This window comes from Pelobates fuscus, chromosome 12, assembly GCF_036172605.1.
Source record: "Pelobates fuscus isolate aPelFus1 chromosome 12, aPelFus1.pri, whole genome shotgun sequence".
In the NCBI taxonomy this organism is placed as follows: domain Eukaryota; kingdom Metazoa; phylum Chordata; class Amphibia; order Anura; family Pelobatidae; genus Pelobates; species Pelobates fuscus.
The window spans coordinates 79,305,684-79,320,528 of NC_086328.1; the positions used below are offsets into that span (position 1 = coordinate 79,305,684).

General features: G+C 36.2%; 12 non-coding genes across 12 annotated transcripts; all 12 read right to left on the reverse strand.

The window, feature by feature from the left end:
• Positions 1-661: 661 nt before the first annotated feature.
• TRNAA-UGC (transfer RNA alanine (anticodon UGC)) lies at positions 662-733 on the reverse strand. Its single transcript has one exon. It is a non-coding gene; the product is annotated as a tRNA-Ala (tRNA).
• Positions 734-1,797: 1,064 nt separating this feature from the next.
• TRNAA-UGC (transfer RNA alanine (anticodon UGC)) lies at positions 1,798-1,869 on the reverse strand. Its single transcript has one exon. It is a non-coding gene; the product is annotated as a tRNA-Ala (tRNA).
• A 1,065-nt stretch (positions 1,870-2,934) lies between these two features.
• On the reverse strand, positions 2,935-3,006 carry TRNAA-UGC (transfer RNA alanine (anticodon UGC)). The gene has a single exon. It is a non-coding gene; the product is annotated as a tRNA-Ala (tRNA).
• Positions 3,007-4,070: 1,064 nt separating this feature from the next.
• On the reverse strand, positions 4,071-4,142 carry TRNAA-UGC (transfer RNA alanine (anticodon UGC)). The gene has a single exon. It is a non-coding gene; the product is annotated as a tRNA-Ala (tRNA).
• Positions 4,143-5,206: 1,064 nt separating this feature from the next.
• On the reverse strand, positions 5,207-5,278 carry TRNAA-UGC (transfer RNA alanine (anticodon UGC)). Its single transcript has one exon. It is a non-coding gene; the product is annotated as a tRNA-Ala (tRNA).
• A 1,220-nt stretch (positions 5,279-6,498) lies between these two features.
• Positions 6,499-6,570, reverse strand: TRNAA-UGC (transfer RNA alanine (anticodon UGC)). The gene has a single exon. It is a non-coding gene; the product is annotated as a tRNA-Ala (tRNA).
• A 1,221-nt stretch (positions 6,571-7,791) lies between these two features.
• On the reverse strand, positions 7,792-7,863 carry TRNAA-UGC (transfer RNA alanine (anticodon UGC)). Its single transcript has one exon. It is a non-coding gene; the product is annotated as a tRNA-Ala (tRNA).
• Positions 7,864-8,927: 1,064 nt separating this feature from the next.
• TRNAA-UGC (transfer RNA alanine (anticodon UGC)) lies at positions 8,928-8,999 on the reverse strand. Its single transcript has one exon. It is a non-coding gene; the product is annotated as a tRNA-Ala (tRNA).
• Positions 9,000-11,196: 2,197 nt separating this feature from the next.
• On the reverse strand, positions 11,197-11,268 carry TRNAA-UGC (transfer RNA alanine (anticodon UGC)). Its single transcript has one exon. It is a non-coding gene; the product is annotated as a tRNA-Ala (tRNA).
• Positions 11,269-12,332: 1,064 nt separating this feature from the next.
• On the reverse strand, positions 12,333-12,404 carry TRNAA-UGC (transfer RNA alanine (anticodon UGC)). The gene has a single exon. It is a non-coding gene; the product is annotated as a tRNA-Ala (tRNA).
• Positions 12,405-13,469: 1,065 nt separating this feature from the next.
• On the reverse strand, positions 13,470-13,541 carry TRNAA-UGC (transfer RNA alanine (anticodon UGC)). The gene has a single exon. It is a non-coding gene; the product is annotated as a tRNA-Ala (tRNA).
• Positions 13,542-14,605: 1,064 nt separating this feature from the next.
• On the reverse strand, positions 14,606-14,677 carry TRNAA-UGC (transfer RNA alanine (anticodon UGC)). The gene has a single exon. It is a non-coding gene; the product is annotated as a tRNA-Ala (tRNA).
• Positions 14,678-14,845: the final 168 nt, after the last annotated feature.

Here is a 14,845-nt window from a genome sequence, read left to right on the forward strand (position 1 = left end):
ACAGCAGTGAACAGGATCTTAGCAGATGTTTAATTAAGTTTGCTCACTCAACTCTAAATTGTTCAAAATCAAAACCTGAATTGCATTTTCTTTTCGGCTAAACGTTCCAAGCTGTGGAAGGTCCATGTTGGACTCTTTTCTAAAACATCAGCCTTGAAACAATTTTAATAAAGCTTCTGTAGCCAAAGAAATGAAATTCTCATGAGAAGTCACTAAAACTACGAATGTGAGGTCAAGGAAACTTCCCGAAACTCTAGAATTTAAGTAGGATACGCCATATACACTATTAAAAACCCACTTAGAGAAGTTGGCAACGCTATGCTATTTTCTTTGGGAATAAGGAAATCTAATGCAGACTCTGTCCTCAGAAGGAAACCAGACACAGGATTTTTAAGACAAGAGAGGATTTGGAGCTTAAAGATTTTTCTTTGGATTGATACACTAATGTTGACATTGTTGTGTGATAATTACTAAATTGTAAAATTTTGACTTATTTAAAGAAGCTGTGACTAAAGCCGAGTTTGTGAATATTTTGAAAACATCACTTTTTGCCTACATATTTTTCTCGATACAATTCATCTTCTGGTGAATAAATTCTTCATTGGAACTATGTAAACAAAGTCACTCATGCCGACTCTTCTAAATTAAAATTAATTGCACCTGGAGATGCCGGGGATTGAACCCGGGGCCTCATACATGCAAAGCATGCGCTCTACCACTGAGCTACATCCCCATTACACTGTTGCACTATTACAGAACACGACACACAAATAGAACCTCGGCTCATTCGAAAAAATAGCCTTGTCTATTTTTTTTTAATTAAGTTCGTCTGAGGACTGTAGATTGCAAAATAGTTAAAAGCCTCAGATGTATATTAACAGAGGTAATAGTTGGACACATTTAACCACATCCAATGATTGTTTAGGACTCCTAGCCTACGTATGGTAACTTAGTGTCAATTGTTATATCAGATGGCTTAAATGCCCTTCCATTTATGACTTTATTGGTCAAAATATGAAGTTCTTCACTAAGTATATCATCTTCTTATCCAAAAATTATCCTCTTTTACTCGGGGAATGAGGACCTATAATCGATTTACTGACACCTCATGGACACCAGGCACCAGATTTTCTGAGACAGCAGTGAACAGGATCTTAGCAGATGTTTAATTAAGTTTGCTCACTCAACTCTAAATTGTTCAAAATCAAAACCTGAATTGCATTTTCTTTTCGGCTAAACGTTCCAAGCTGTGGAAGGTCCATGTTGGACTCTTTTCTAAAACATCAGCCTTGAAACAATTTTAATAAAGCTTCTGTAGCCAAAGAAATGAAATTCTCATGAGAAGTCACTAAAACTACGAATGTGAGGTCAAGGAAACTTCCCGAAACTCTAGAATTTAAGTAGGATACGCCATATACACTATTAAAAACCCACTTAGAGAAGTTGGCAACGCTATGCTATTTTCTTTGGGAATAAGGAAATCTAATGCAGACTCTGTCCTCAGAAGGAAACCAGACACAGGATTTTTAAGACAAGAGAGGATTTGGAGCTTAAAGATTTTTCTTTGGATTGATACACTAATGTTGACATTGTTGTGTGATAATTACTAAATTGTAAAATTTTGACTTATTTAAAGAAGCTGTGACTAAAGCCGAGTTTGTGAATATTTTGAAAACATCACTTTTTGCCTACATATTTTTCTCGATACAATTCATCTTCTGGTGAATAAATTCTTAATTGGAACAATGTAAACAAAGTCACTCATGCCGACTCTTCTAAATTAAAATTAATTGCACCTGGAGATGCCGGGGATTGAACCCGGGGCCTCATACATGCAAAGCATGCGCTCTACCACTGAGCTACATCCCCATTACATTGCTGCAACATTACAGAACACGACACACAAATAGAACCTCGGCTCATTCGACAAAAATAGCCTTGTCTATTTTTTTTTAATAAAGTTCGTCTGAGGACTGTAGATTGCAAAATAGTTAAAAGCCTCAGATGTATATTAACAGAGGTAATAGTTGGACACATTTAACCACATCCAATGATTGTTTAGGACTCCTAGCCTACGTATGGTAACTTAGTGTCAATTGTTATATCAGATGGCTTAAATGCCCTTCCATTTATGACTTTATTGGTCAAAATATGAAGTTCTTCACTAAGTATATCATCTTCTTATCCAAAAATTATCCTCTTTTACTCGGGGAATGAGGACCTATAATCGATTTACTGACACCTCATGGACACCAGGCACCAGATTTTCCGAGACAGCAGTGAACAGGATCTTAGCAGATGTTTAATTAAGTTTGCTCACTCAACTCTAAATTGTTCAAAATCAAAACCTGAATTGCATTTTCTTTTCGGCTAAACGTTCCAAGCTGTGGAAGGTCCATGTTGGACTCTTTTCTAAAACATCAGCCTTGAAACAATTTTAATAAAGCTTCTGTAGCCAAAGAAATTAAATTCTCATGAGAAGTCACTAAAACTACGAATGTGAGGTCAAGGAAACTTCCCGAAACTCTAGAATTTAAGTAGGATACGCCATATACACTATTAAAAACCCACTTAGAGAAGTTGGTAACGCTATGCTATTTTCTTTGGGAATAAGGAAATCTAATGCAGACTCTGTCCTCAGAAGGAAACCAGACACAGGATTTTTAAGACAAGAGAGGATTTGGAGCTTAAAGATTTTTCTTTGGATTGATACACTAATGTTGACATTGTTGTGTGATAATTACTAAATTGTAAAATTTTGACTTATTTAAAGAAGCTGTGACTAAAGCCGAGTTTGTGAATATTTTGAAAACATCACTTTTTGCCTACATATTTTTCTCGATACAATTCATCTTCTGGTGAATAAATTCTTCATTGGAACTATGTAAACAAAGTCACTCATGCCGACTCTTCTAAATTAAAATTAATTGCACCTGGAGATGCCGGGGATTGAACCCGGGGCCTCATACATGCAAAGCATGCGCTCTACCACTGAGCTACATCCCCATTACACTGTTGCAGCATTACAGAACACGACACACAAATAGAACCTCGGCTCATTCGAAAAAATAGCCTTGTCTATTTTTTTTTAATAAAGTTCGTCTGAGGACTGTAGATTGCAAAATAGTTAAAAGCCTCAGATGTATATTAACAGAGGTAATAGTTGGACACATTTAACCACATCCAATGATTGTTTAGGACTCCTAGCCTACGTATGGTAACTTAGTGTCAATTGTTATATCAGATGGCTTAAATGCCCTTCCATTTATGACTTTATTGGTCAAAATATGAAGTTCTTCACTAAGTATATCATCTTCTTATCCAAAAATTATCCTCTTTTACTCGGGGAATGAGGACCTATAATCGATTTACTGACACCTCATGGACACCAGGCACCAGATTTTCTGAGACAGCAGTGAACAGGATCTTAGCAGATGTTTAATTAAGTTTGCTTACTCAACTCTAAATTGTTCAAAATCAAAACCTGAATTGCATTTTCTTTTCGGCTAAACGTTCCAAGCTGTGGAAGGTCCATGTTGGACTCTTTTCTAAAACATCAGCCTTGAAACAATTTTAATAAAGCTTCTGTAGCCAAAGAAATGAAATTCTCATGAGAAGTCACTAAAACTACGAATGTGAGGTCAAGGAAACTTCCCGAAACTCTAGAATTTAAGTAGGATACGCCATATACACTATTAAAAACCCACTTAGAGAAGTTGGCAACGCTATGAAATTTTCTTTGGGAATAAGGAAATCTAATGCAGACTCTGTCCTCAGAAGGAAACCAGACACAGGATTTTTAAGACAAGAGAGGATTTGGAGCTTAAAGATTTTTCTTTGGATTGATACACTAATGTTGACATTGTTGTGTGATAATTACTAAATTGTAAAATTTTGACTTATTTAAAGAAGCTGTGACTAAAGCCGAGTTTGTGAATATTTTGAAAACATCACTTTTTGCCTACATATTTTTCTCGATACAATTCATCTTCTGGTGAATAAATTCTTCATTGGAACTATGTAAACAAAGTCACTCATGCCGACTCTTCTAAATTAAAATTAATTGCACCTGGAGATGCCGGGGATTGAACCCGGGGCCTCATACATGCAAAGCATGCGCTCTACCACTGAGCTACATCCCCATTACACTGTTGCAGCATTACAGAACACGACACACAAATAGAACCTCGGCTCATTCGAAAAAATAGCCTTGTCTATTTTTTTTTAATTAAGTTCGTCTGAGGACTGTAGATTGCAAAATAGTTAAAAGCCTCAGATGTATATTAACAGAGGTAATAGTTGGACACATTTAACCACATCCAATGATTGTTTAGGACTCCTAGCCTACGTATGGTAACTTAGTGTCAATTGTTATATCAGATGGCTTAAATGCCCTTCCATTTATGACTTTATTGGTCAAAATATGAAGTTCTTCACTAAGTATATCATCTTCTTATCCAAAAATTATCCTCTTTTACTCGGGGAATGAGGACCTATAATCGATTTACTGACACCTCATGGACACCAGGCACCAGATTTTCTGAGACAGCAGTGAACAGGATCTTAGCAGATGTTTAATTAAGTTTGCTCACTCAACTCTAAATTGTTCAAAATCAAAACCTGAATTGCATTTTCTTTTCGGCTAAACGTTCCAAGCTGTGGAAGGTCCATGTTGGACTCTTTTCTAAAACATCAGCCTTGAAACAATTTTAATAAAGCTTCTGTAGCCAAAGAAATGAAATTCTCATGAGAAGTCACTAAAACTACGAATGTGAGGTCAAGGAAACTTCCCGAAACTCTAGAATTTAAGTAGGATACGCCATATACACTATTAAAAACCCACTTAGAGAAGTTGGCAACGCTATGCTATTTTCTTTGGGAATAAGGAAATCTAATGCAGACTCTGTCCTCAGAAGGAAACCAGACACAGGATTTTTAAGACAAGAGAGGATTTGGAGCTTAAAGATTTTTCTTTGGATTGATACACTAATGTTGACATTGTTGTGTGATAATTACTAAATTGTAAAATTTTGACTTATTTAAAGAAGCTGTGACTAAAGCCGAGTTTGTGAATATTTTGAAAACATCACTTTTTGCCTACATATTTTTCTCGATACAATTCATCTTCTGGTGAATAAATTCTTCATTGGAACTATGTAAACAAAGTCACTCATGCCGACTCTTCTAAATTAAAATTAATTGCACCTGGAGATGCCGGGGATTGAACCCGGGGCCTCATACATGCAAAGCATGCGCTCTACCACTGAGCTACATCCCCATTACACTGTTGCACTATTACAGAACACGACACACAAATAGAACCTCGGCTCATTCGAAAAAATAGCCTTGTCTATTTTTTTTTAATTAAGTTCGTCTGAGGACTGTAGATTGCAAAATAGTTAAAAGCCTCAGATGTATATTAACAGAGGTAATAGTTGGACACATTTAACCACATCCAATGATTGTTTAGGACTCCTAGCCTACGTATGGTAACTTAGTGTCAATTGTTATATCAGATGGCTTAAATGCCCTTCCATTTATGACTTTATTGGTCAAAATATGAAGTTCTTCACTAAGTATATCATCTTCTTATCCAAAAATTATCCTCTTTTACTCGGGGAATGAGGACCTATAATCGATTTACTGACACCTCATGGACACCAGGCACCAGATTTTCTGAGACAGCAGTGAACAGGATCTTAGCAGATGTTTAATTAAGTTTGCTCACTCAACTCTAAATTGTTCAAAATCAAAACCTGAATTGCATTTTCTTTTCGGCTAAACGTTCCAAGCTGTGGAAGGTCCATGTTGGACTCTTTTCTAAAACATCAGCCTTGAAACAATTTTAATAAAGCTTCTGTAGCCAAAGAAATGAAATTCTCATGAGAAGTCACTAAAACTACGAATGTGAGGTCAAGGAAACTTCCCGAAACTCTAGAATTTAAGTAGGATACGCCATATACACTATTAAAAACCCACTTAGAGAAGTTGGCAACGCTATGCTATTTTCTTTGGGAATAAGGAAATCTAATGCAGACTCTGTCCTCAGAAGGAAACCAGACACAGGATTTTTAAGACAAGAGAGGATTTGGAGCTTAAAGATTTTTCTTTGGATTGATACACTAATGTTGACATTGTTGTGTGATAATTACTAAATTGTAAAATTTTGACTTATTTAAAGAAGCTGTGACTAAAGCCGAGTTTGTGAATATTTTGAAAACATCACTTTTTGCCTACATATTTTTCTCGATACAATTCATCTTCTGGTGAATAAATTCTTAATTGGAACAATGTAAACAAAGTCACTCATGCCGACTCTTCTAAATTAAAATTAATTGCACCTGGAGATGCCGGGGATTGAACCCGGGGCCTCATACATCACTTTTTGCCTACATATTTTTCTCGATACAATTCATCTTCTGGTGAATAAATTCTTAATTGGAACAATGTAAACAAAGTCACTCATGCCGACTCTTCTAAATTAAAATTAATTGCACCTGGAGATGCCGGGGATTGAACCCGGGGCCTCATACATGCAAAGCATGCGCTCTACCACTGAGCTACATCCCCATTACATTGCTGCAGCATTACAGAACACGACACACAAATAGAACCTCGGCTCATTCGACAAAAATAGCCTTGTCTATTTTTTTTTAATAAAGTTCGTCTGAGGACTGTAGATTGCAAAATAGTTAAAAGCCTCAGATGTATATTAACAGAGGTAATAGTTGGACACATTTAACCACATCCAATGATTGTTTAGGACTCCTAGCCTACGTATGGTAACTTAGTGTCAATTGTTATATCAGATGGCTTAAATGCCCTTCCATTTATGACTTTATTGGTCAAAATATGAAGTTCTTCACTAAGTATATCATCTTCTTATCCAAAAATTATCCTCTTTTACTCGGGGAATGAGGACCTATAATCGATTTACTGACACCTCATGGACACCAGGCACCAGATTTTCTGAGACAGCAGTGAACAGGATCTTAGCAGATGTTTAATTAAGTTTGCTCACTCAACTCTAAATTGTTCAAAATCAAAACCTGAATTGCATTTTCTTTTCGGCTAAACGTTCCAAGCTGTAGAAGGTCCATGTTGGACTCTTTTCTAAAACATCAGCCTTGAAACAATTTTAATAAAGCTTCTGTAGCCAAAGAAATGAAATTCTCATGAGAAGTCACTAAAACTACGAATGTGAGGTCAAGGAAACTTCCCGAAACTCTAGAATTTAAGTAGGATACGCCATATACACTATTAAAAACCCACTTAGAGAAGTTGGCAACGCTATGCTATTTTCTTTGGGAATAAGGAAATCTAATGCAGACTCTGTCCTCAGAAGGAAACCAGACACAGGATTTTTAAGACAAGAGAGGATTTGGAGCTTAAAGATTTTTCTTTGGATTGATACACTAATGTTGACATTGTTGTGTGATAATTACTAAATTGTAAAATTTTGACTTATTTAAAGAAGCTGTGACTAAAGCCGAGTTTGTGAATATTTTGAAAACATCACTTTTTGCCTACATATTTTTCTCGATACAATTCATCTTCTGGTGAATAAATTCTTCATTGGAACTATGTAAACAAAGTCACTCATGCCGACTCTTCTAAATTAAAATTAATTGCACCTGGAGATGCCGGGGATTGAACCCGGGGCCTCATACATCACTTTTTGCCTACATATTTTTCTCGATACAATTCATCTTCTGGTGAATAAATTCTTAATTGGAACAATGTAAACAAAGTCACTCATGCCGACTCTTCTAAATTAAAATTAATTGCACCTGGAGATGCCGGGGATTGAACCCGGGGCCTCATACATGCAAAGCATGCGCTCTACCACTGAGCTACATCCCCATTACACTGTTGCAGCATTACAGAACACGACACACAAATAGAACCTCGGCTCATTCGAAAAAATAGCCTTGTCTATTTTTTTTTAATAAAGTTCGTCTGAGGACTGTAGATTGCAAAATAGTTAAAAGCCTCACATGTATATTAACAGAGGTAATAGTTGGACACATTTAACCACATCCAATGATTGTTTAGGACTCCTAGCCTACGTATGGTAACTTAGTGTCAATTGTTATATCAGATGGCTTAAATGCCCTTCCATTTATGACTTTATTGGTCAAAATATGAAGTTCTTCACTAAGTATATCATCTTCTTATCCAAAAATTATCCTCTTTTACTCGGGGAATGAGGACCTATAATCGATTTACTGACACCTCATGGACACCAGGCACCAGATTTTCCGAGACAGCAGTGAACAGGATCTTAGCAGATGTTTAATTAAGTTTGCTCACTCAACTCTAAATTGTTCAAAATCAAAACCTGAATTGCATTTTCTTTTCGGCTAAACGTTCCAAGCTGTGGAAGGTCCATGTTGGACTCTTTTCTAAAACATCAGCCTTGAAACAATTTTAATAAAGCTTCTGTAGCCAAAGAAATGAAATTCTCATGAGAAGTCACTAAAACTACGAATGTGAGGTCAAGGAAACTTCCCGAAACTCTAGAATTTAAGTAGGATACGCCATATACACTATTAAAAACCCACTTAGAGAAGTTGGTAACGCTATGCTATTTTCTTTGGGAATAAGGAAATCTAATGCAGACTCTGTCCTCAGAAGGAAACCAGACACAGGATTTTTAAGACAAGAGAGGATTTGGAGCTTAAAGATTTTTCTTTGGATTGATACACTAATGTTGACATTGTTGTGTGATAATTACTAAATTGTAAAATTTTGACTTATTTAAAGAAGCTGTGACTAAAGCCGAGTTTGTGAATATTTTGAAAACATCACTTTTTGCCTACATATTTTTCTCGATACAATTCATCTTCTGGTGAATAAATTCTTCATTGGAACTATGTAAACAAAGTCACTCATGCCGACTCTTCTAAATTTAAATTAATTGCACCTGGAGATGCCGGGGATTGAACCCGGGGCCTCATACATGCAAAGCATGCGCTCTACCACTGAGCTACATCCCCATTACACTGTTGCAGCATTACAGAACACGACACACAAATAGAACCTCGGCTCATTCGAAAAAATAGCCTTGTCTATTTTTTTTTAATAAAGTTCGTCTGAGGACTGTAGATTGCAAAATAGTTAAAAGCCTCAGATGTATATTAACAGAGGTAATAGTTGGACACATTTAACCACATCCAATGATTGTTTAGGACTCCTAGCCTACGTATGGTAACTTAGTGTCAATTGTTATATCAGATGGCTTAAATGCCCTTCCATTTATGACTTTATTGGTCAAAATATGAAGTTCTTCACTAAGTATATCATCTTCTTATCCAAAAATTATCCTCTTTTACTCGGGGAATGAGGACCTATAATCGATTTACTGACACCTCATGGACACCAGGCACCAGATTTTCTGAGACAGCAGTGAACAGGATCTTAGCAGATGTTTAATTAAGTTTGCTTACTCAACTCTAAATTGTTCAAAATCAAAACCTGAATTGCATTTTCTTTTCGGCTAAACGTTCCAAGCTGTGGAAGGTCCATGTTGGACTCTTTTCTAAAACATCAGCCTTGAAACAATTTTAATAAAGCTTCTGTAGCCAAAGAAATGAAATTCTCATGAGAAGTCACTAAAACTACGAATGTGAGGTCAAGGAAACTTCCCGAAACTCTAGAATTTAAGTAGGATACGCCATATACACTATTAAAAACCCACTTAGAGAAGTTGGCAACGCTATGAAATTTTCTTTGGGAATAAGGAAATCTAATGCAGACTCTGTCCTCAGAAGGAAACCAGACACAGGATTTTTAAGACAAGAGAGGATTTGGAGCTTAAAGATTTTTCTTTGGATTGATACACTAATGTTGACATTGTTGTGTGATAATTACTAAATTGTAAAATTTTGACTTATTTAAAGAAGCTGTGACTAAAGCCGAGTTTGTGAATATTTTGAAAACATCACTTTTTGCCTACATATTTTTCTCGATACAATTCATCTTCTGGTGAATAAATTCTTCATTGGAACTATGTAAACAAAGTCACTCATGCCGACTCTTCTAAATTAAAATTAATTGCACCTGGAGATGCCGATTGAACCCGGGGCCTCATACATGCAAAGCATGCGCTCTACCACTGAGCTACATCCCCATTACACTGTTGCAGCATTACAGAACACGACACACAAATAGAACCTCGGCTCATTCGAAAAAATAGCCTTGTCTATTTTTTTTTAATTAAGTTCGTCTGAGGACTGTAGATTGCAAAATAGTTAAAAGCCTCAGATGTATATTAACAGAGGTAATAGTTGGACACATTTAACCACATCCAATGATTGTTTAGGACTCCTAGCCTACGTATGGTAACTTAGTGTCAATTGTTATATCAGATGGCTTAAATGCCCTTCCATTTATGACTTTATTGGTCAAAATATGAAGTTCTTCACTAAGTATATCATCTTCTTATCCAAAAATTATCCTCTTTTACTCGGGGAATGAGGACCTATAATCGATTTACTGACACCTCATGGACACCAGGCACCAGATTTTCTGAGACAGCAGTGAACAGGATCTTAGCAGATGTTTAATTAAGTTTGCTCACTCAACTCTAAATTGTTCAAAATCAAAACCTGAATTGCATTTTCTTTTCGGCTAAACGTTCCAAGCTGTGGAAGGTCCATGTTGGACTCTTTTCTAAAACATCAGCCTTGAAACAATTTTAATAAAGCTTCTGTAGCCAAAGAAATGAAATTCTCATGAGAAGTCACTAAAACTACGAATGTGAGGTCAAGGAAACTTCCCGAAACTCTAGAATTTAAGTAGGATACGCCATATACACTATTAAAAACCCACTTAGAGAAGTTGGCAACGCTATGCTATTTTCTTTGGGAATAAGGAAATCTAATGCAGACTCTGTCCTCAGAAGGAAACCAGACACAGGATTTTTAAGACAAGAGAGGATTTGGAGCTTAAAGATTTTTCTTTGGATTGATACACTAATGTTGACATTGTTGTGTGATAATTACTAAATTGTAAAATTTTGACTTATTTAAAGAAGCTGTGACTAAAGCCGAGTTTGTGAATATTTTGAAAACATCACTTTTTGCCTACATATTTTTCTCGATACAATTCATCTTCTGGTGAATAAATTCTTCATTGGAACTATGTAAACAAAGTCACTCATGCCGACTCTTCTAAATTAAAATTAATTGCACCTGGAGATGCCGGGGATTGAACCCGGGGCCTCATACATGCAAAGCATGCGCTCTACCACTGAGCTACATCCCCATTACACTGTTGCACTATTACAGAACACGACACACAAATAGAACCTCGGCTCATTCGAAAAAATAGCCTTGTCTATTTTTTTTTAATAAAGTTCGTCTGAGGACTGTAGATTGCAAAATAGTTAAAAGCCTCAGATGTATATTAACAGAGGTAATAGTTGGACACATTTAACCACATCCAATGATTGTTTAGGACTCCTAGCCTACGTATGGTAACTTAGTGTCAATTGTTATATCAGATGGCTTAAATGCCCTTCCATTTATGACTTTATTGGTCAAAATATGAAGTTCTTCACTAAGTATATCATCTTCTTATCCAAAAATTATCCTCTTTTACTCGGGGAATGAGGACCTATAATCGATTTACTGACACCTCATGGACACCAGGCACCAGATTTTCTGAGACAGCAGTGAACAGGATCTTAGCAGATGTTTAATTAAGTTTGCTCACTCAACTCTAAATTGTTCAAAATCAAAACCTGAATTGCATTTTCTTTTCGGCTAAACGTTCCAAGCTGTGGAAGGTCCATGTTGGACTCTTTTCTAAAACATCAGCCTTGAAACAATTTTAATAAAGCTTCTGTAGCCAAAGAAATGAAATTCTCATGAGAAGTCACTAAAACTACGAATGTGAGGTCAAGGAAACTTCCCGAAACTCTAGAATTTAAGTAGGATACGCCATATACACTATTAAAAACCCACTTAGAGAAGTTGGCAACGCTATGCTATTTTCTTTGGGAATAAGGAAATCTAATGCAGACTCTGTCCTCAGAAGGAAACCAGACACAGGATTTTTAAGACAAGAGAGGATTTGGAGCTTAAAGATTTTTCTTTGGATTGATACACTAATGTTGACATTGTTGTGTGATAATTACTAAATTGTAAAATTTTGACTTATTTAAAGAAGCTGTGACTAAAGCCGAGTTTGTGAATATTTTGAAAACATCACTTTTTGCCTACATATTTTTCTCGATACAATTCATCTTCTGGTGAATAAATTCTTAATTGGAACAATGTAAACAAAGTCACTCATGCCGACTCTTCTAAATTAAAATTAATTGCACCTGGAGATGCCGGGGATTGAACCCGGGGCCTCATACATGCAAAGCATGCGCTCTACCACTGAGCTACATCCCCATTACATTGCTGCAGCATTACAGAACACGACACACAAATAGAACCTCGGCTCATTCGACAAAAATAGCCTTGTCTATTTTTTTTTAATAAAGTTCGTCTGAGGACTGTAGATTGCAAAATAGTTAAAAGCCTCAGATGTATATTAACAGAGGTAATAGTTGGACACATTTAACCACATCCAATGATTGTTTAGGACTCCTAGCCTACGTATGGTAACTTAGTGTCAATTGTTATATCAGATGGCTTAAATGCCCTTCCATTTATGACTTTATTGGTCAAAATATGAAGTTCTTCACTAAGTATATCATCTTCTTATCCAAAAATTATCCTCTTTTACTCGGGGAATGAGGACCTATAATCGATTTACTGACACCTCATGGACACCAGGCACCAGATTTTCTGAGACAGCAGTGAACAGGATCTTAGCAGATGTTTAATTAAGTTTGCTCACTCAACTCTAAATTGTTCAAAATCAAAACCTGAATTGCATTTTCTTTTCGGCTAAACGTTCCAAGCTGTGGAAGGTCCATGTTGGACTCTTTTCTAAAACATCAGCCTTGAAACAATTTTAATAAAGCTTCTGTAGCCAAAGAAATGAAATTCTCATGAGAAGTCACTAAAACTACGAATGTGAGGTCAAGGAAACTTCCCGAAACTCTAGAATTTAAGTAGGATACGCCATATACACTATTAAAAACCCACTTAGAGAAGTTGGCAACGCTATGCTATTTTCTTTGGGAATAAGGAAATCTAATGCAGACTCTGTCCTCAGAAGGAAACCAGACACAGGATTTTTAAGACAAGAGAGGATTTGGAGCTTAAAGATTTTTCTTTGGATTGATACACTAATGTTGACATTGTTGTGTGATAATTACTAAATTGTAAAATTTTGACTTATTTAAAGAAGCTGTGACTAAAGCCGAGTTTGTGAATATTTTGAAAACATCACTTTTTGCCTACATATTTTTCTCGATACAATTCATCTTCTGGTGAATAAATTCTTCATTGGAACTATGTAAACAAAGTCACTCATGCCGACTCTTCTAAATTAAAATTAATTGCACCTGGAGATGCCAGGGATTGAACCCGGGGCCTCATACATGCAAAGCATGCGCTCTACCACTGAGCTACATCCCCATTACACTATTGCAGCATTACAGAACACGACACACAAATAGAACCTCGGCTCATTCGAAAAAATAGCCTTGTCTATTTTTTTTTAATAAAGTTCGTCTGAGGACTGTAGATTGCAAAATAGTTAAAAGCCTCACATGTATATTAACAGAGGTAATAGTTGGACACATTTAACCACATCCAATGATTGTTTAGGACTCCTAGCCTACGTATGGTAACTTAGTGTCAATTGTTATATCAGATGGCTTAAATGCCCTTCCATTTATGACTTTATTGGTCAAAATATGAAGTTCTTCACTAAGTATATCATCTTCTTATCCAAAAATTATCCTCTTTTACTCGGGGAATGAGGACCTATAATCGATTTACTGACACCTCATGGACACCAGGCACCAGATTTTCCGAGACAGCAGTGAACAGGATCTTAGCAGATGTTTAATTAAGTTTGCTCACTCAACTCTAAATTGTTCAAAATCAAAACCTGAATTGCATTTTCTTTTCGGCTAAACGTTCCAAGCTGTGGAAGGTCCATGTTGGACTCTTTTCTAAAACATCAGCCTTGAAACAATTTTAATAAAGCTTCTGTAGCCAAAGAAATGAAATTCTCATGAGAAGTCACTAAAACTACGAATGTGAGGTCAAGGAAACTTCCCGAAACTCTAGAATTTAAGTAGGATACGCCATATACACTATTAAAAACCCACTTAGAGAAGTTGGTAACGCTATGCTATTTTCTTTGGGAATAAGGAAATCTAATGCAGACTCTGTCCTCAGAAGGAAACCAGACACAGGATTTTTAAGACAAGAGAGGATTTGGAGCTTAAAGATTTTTCTTTGGATTGATACACTAATGTTGACATTGTTGTGTGATAATTACTAAATTGTAAAATTTTGACTTATTTAAAGAAGCTGTGACTAAAGCCGAGTTTGTGAATATTTTGAAAACATCACTTTTTGCCTACATATTTTTCTCGATACAATTCATCTTCTGGTGAATAAATTCTTCATTGGAACTATGTAAACAAAGTCACTCATGCCGACTCTTCTAAATTAAAATTAATTGCACCTGGAGATGCCGGGGATTGAACCCGGGGCCTCATACATGCAAAGCATGCGCTCTACCACTGAGCTACATCCCCATTACACTGTTGCAGCATTACAGAACACGACACACAAATAGAACCTCGGCTCATTCGAAAAAATAGCCTTGTCTATTTTTTTTAATAAAGTTCGTCTGAGGACTGTAGATTGCAAAATAGTTAAAAGCCTCAGATGTATATTAACAGAGGTAATAGTTGGACACATTT